General features: G+C 38.2%; 1 non-coding gene across 1 annotated transcript; it reads right to left on the bottom strand.

Moving 5' to 3' along the window:
* Positions 1–4,253: 4,253 nt before the first annotated feature.
* TRNAI-AAU (transfer RNA isoleucine (anticodon AAU)) lies at positions 4,254–4,327 on the bottom strand. The gene has a single exon. It is a non-coding gene; the product is annotated as a tRNA-Ile (tRNA).

The raw sequence follows: 4,327 nt of genomic DNA, 5'->3' as shown, positions 1-4,327 counted from the left end.
GAAGGGTCCACATCGGCCAGATTTGTAACAATCTGAGCATCAAAATACATGATTAGTGATTATAATTCTTTGAGCAGGAATCTGTGAGTTCATTTGAGATAGATAGACAGACAGACAGACAGATGGCTGAGAAGGGGAAGCTCTTCCTTATAATGGAATTTCAAACAATCCATGTAAAAAGAAAAATAGGCTTTTTACATTGTTGATTTGAAATGATTGCAGGAACAATTGATTCATACTAGAATTATGAATGGATGCCAAACTGGTAGGTACAACTTTGAGGAAGATGAAGCTATTTACATAGTTCTCAAAGACTCTCTACAAATTTCTTTTTAAAATACTGATTTTTTTATAATGATAAATTATACATAACATAAAATGGATCATTTTAACAATTTTAAGTGTACAGTTCAGTGGAGTTAAGCACCTTCCCGTTGCTGTGCACCCATCACCAGCATCCACCTCCAGAACGCTTTCATCTTCTCCGACCAAAACTCTTACCCATGAAACACTAACTCCCGTGCTCCTGCTCTCCACCCCCAGCACCCAGCTCTCTGCTCTCTCTCCCTGTGATTTTTACGATGCTAGGTACCTCATATAAATGGAATCATCCACTATTTTCTTTTAGTGACTTGTTTATTTTATGCATAATGCCTTCAGGTTTCATCTATGTCATAGCAGGTGTCAGAATGTCCTTCCTTGCTGGGGCTGAATAATATTCCATTGTATGTCTATAACACCTTCCGCTTATCCATTCATCCGTCAATGGGTACATGGGTGGCTTTGTGGTTCTGGCTATTGTGAATAAAGCTGCTGTTAAAATAACTGTACAATATCTGTTTGAGTCCCCCCTTTGACCTCTTTTGGGTGGACATCCAGAAGTGGAATTGCTGAAGCATATGGCAATTTTATGGTCAATTTTTTGAGGAGTCACTATATGGTTTTCCCCAGAGGCTGCACCATTTTATGTTTCCACCAGTAATCCCTAAGGGTCCCAGTCTGTCTACATCCTCACCAACATTTGTTCTTTTCTGTTTGCTTTTTTTTTTTTTTTAAATAAGAGCCATCCTAATGGGTCCACATATTACTTTAAAAATATGCATAGGATAGCCATATAGATTAATGGGACACAATAGAGACTTCAAAAATAGAGGTATACATATAAAATAAATTGACTTTTGACAGAGTTGTCGATATAATGGATGGAACAAGAACAGTCTTTAAAAAAAATAGTGCTGCAAGGTCAGGATAGCCATATGGAAAAAAAAATTAACTTTGATCTTTATTTCAGTATCTGTAAAAGTTATAGTATATGTGAAAATTAGATGAAATTAGACTATATGCCTAAACAAAAGCCTAGTTTATGTAATTCTGAGAAAAAAACATAGATCATCATGACCCTGGAGAATATCTTTGCATGAATTATAAAATACAAACATCTGATCAAATGTTCTCCATCAAAAAATGAAAAGGCAAGTCACAGACTGTGAGAATATTCAGATACATAATTAAGAAAGGACATGTATCCAGAATATATAAATACTCTTACAACTTAGTACTAAATGACAAAACCCAAGAAAAACATTCTCAAAAGACTTGAACACACACTTCAAACAAGAAGATATATAAATAGCCAATAAGTATATGAAAAAATACTCATTATTAGTTATGGCAAATGCAAATTAACACCACAATGAGATAATACTTCAAATCCAGTAGACTGTCTAAAATTTAAAAGTCTGACAGTATCAAAGGTTGGAGAAGTTTGGAACAAATGGAACTCTCATAAAGTATTGTTTGGAATGTAAAATGGTGGTACCATTTTGGAGAACATTTGGTGGTTTCTTATAAAGTCAAACATACATTGACCAAGAGACGCAGCAATTCCACTCCTAGGTATTTTACCCCAAAAGAAATGAAAACATATGTGATGGTTAACTTTATGTGTCAACATGGCTAGGCCACAGTATCCAGATATTTGGCCAAACATTAGTTTAGATGTTGCTGTGAAGATATTTTTCAGATGAGATTAACATTTAAACCAGTGGACTTTGGGGCACCTGGATGGCTCAGTAGGTTAAGCATCTGCTTTAGCTCAGGTCATGATCAAGCACCGAGTTGGGCTCCCTGCTCAGCGGGGATTCTGCTTCTCCCTCTCCCCCTGCTTGCACTCTCTCTCTCTCTGTCAAATAAATAAATAAATTAGTATTAAATAAATAAATATTAAATAAATAAAATCTAAAAAAAAATAAACCAGTGGACTTTGAATAAAGCAGATTACCCTTAGTATTGTGGGTGGGCCTCGTCCAATCAGTTGAGGTCCTTAAAAGAAAAAAGACCTTCCTTTCCTGAGGAAGAGGGAATTCTGCCAGCAGACTGCCTTTTGACTGGAGCTACAACATCAGTTCTTTTCTGGGTCTCCACTCTGCTGACCTACCCTGCAGATGTGGATTTGCCAACCTTCACAATGGCCTGTGCCAATTCCTTAAAGTCTCTCCCTCTCTTTTTCTGGAGAACCCTGACTAATGCAACATATGTCCACACAAAGATTTGTTCCATTAATCTTCACAGCAGCGCTCTTCATAATAGCTAGAAGTGAAAATATCCATTTATATGTGAATGGAAAGCAAATGTACAGATGTATCTGTACAATGGAGTACAATTCGGCAATAAAATGGAATAAGCTACTGGTACATGAATGAATCTCAGAAGTATTGTGCTGTGCACAAGAAGCCAGGAACACAAGAGTATATAGCCTATGATTTATAAGATATTCCAGAAAACGCAGAACCATCATGACAGAAGGAAGACCTGTAGTTGGCTGGGGCTGGGATGAAGGTATAAATCACCGGAAGGGGTATGTATCAGTTTCCTATTGCGATTGTAACAAGTCACCACTAATTCAGTGGTTTATAACAAAATAAACTTACTATCTTATAGTTCTGGAGGTCAGTCTAAAATGGGTCAGCAGCACTGCATTCCTTCCAAAAGCTCTAGAGGGAAATTTGTTTCCTTGCTTTGTCCAACTTGTAGACGCTGCTGGTATTCTTTGGAGAATAGCCCCGCGTCTCTCCAACCTCTGCTTCTGGGTCACATCTTCTGTGACCTGGACTCTTCTCACAGACCCTGTGATTACATTGGACCCATTTCAGATAATTCGGGGTAATCACTTCCTTTGAAGATCCTTAACTGCATGTGCAAAGTCCCTTTTGCCATGAAAATAGCATATTTGTAGACTTCAGGGGTTACGATGTGGCCATCTTTGGGGGAGGGCATTATTCTTACTACCGCAGAGCACGAAGGAACTTTTGGGGATCATGGAAATGGTCTCTACTTTGCCACGGTTGTTACTTGTGTATATAAATATATCAAATTCTATGCTTAAAATGGGTGCATTTTATTGCATGTAAATCGTCTCATAATAAAGCTGATTTTAAAATAGAAGAATCAGAATCTTATACAAAGCGTTTTGAGCTTCTGCTTTTTTCACATAACAATATATCCCCAGCATCTACCAGACACAGAATAACAGCTAATTATCACGTTCTAAAGAGTGGAGAGATTTTTAAAAAAATGTTAAATAATACATAATTTTCTTTTGGGGTTCTTTTAATGCTCATAGTTTCGGCAGAACGTACTTTGAACATTATGGAGGTCATCTTCCCCCGTGCTCTCAAGTTTCCCGAAGCCTCCCCCTGTGCACATTCCCTCCATCAATGACGCAAAAGGTTAGAACATTTCAGATTCAATTTCTGAATATGTCATCCCTTCGGAAAATAAGCTCTAACGTTAAAAAGCGACTTTTTCAGAAATTAAGCATCTAAATAAAGGCAGTGGCCCGTGCGGGGATCGAACCCGCGACCTTGGAGTTATTAGCACCACGCTCTAAGCAGCTACCGAGAAAAAAACAAAAAACAAAAACAAAAACAAAAGCAAGAAATAACCTTTCTTAGTCTTTACTGAAAGTGTAATATAAGCCAAAATCATTTCAGCTTTTTTCCCAACACAAAACAGGAAATTCTCCAACTCTTCCTATCCCCCTCTTGCCTAACTGTGCCCGCTCTACTTTTGCTCAATTTCCTTTAAAAATACTCTCCACTTTAGCTTTCGTCGGTTACTTCTTAAAAAAAAAAAAAACAAGACCAAGACGCTAGGTCAAAACAGCCCTCACAAGAATTTCGGTTCAGCAGTGGTGTCCTCTGGGGAGGATCCTTGGGGACTTCTGCTCAGAAACGGTAAAACGGGAACAGACGTGGCCCGTACGGGGATCGAACCCGCGACCTTGGCGTTATTAGCACCACGCTCTAACCAACTGAGCTAACCGGCC

The sequence above is a fragment of the Eumetopias jubatus genome, unplaced genomic scaffold (genome assembly GCF_037043125.1).
Source record: "Eumetopias jubatus isolate StellerSeaLion01/CBP00866 unplaced genomic scaffold, mEumJub1_p1.0 scaffold_6, whole genome shotgun sequence".
Classification (NCBI taxonomy): domain Eukaryota; kingdom Metazoa; phylum Chordata; class Mammalia; order Carnivora; family Otariidae; genus Eumetopias; species Eumetopias jubatus.
Note: the sequence above shows the minus strand (reverse complement) of the source record. Positions and strands in the feature narration are given on the sequence as shown.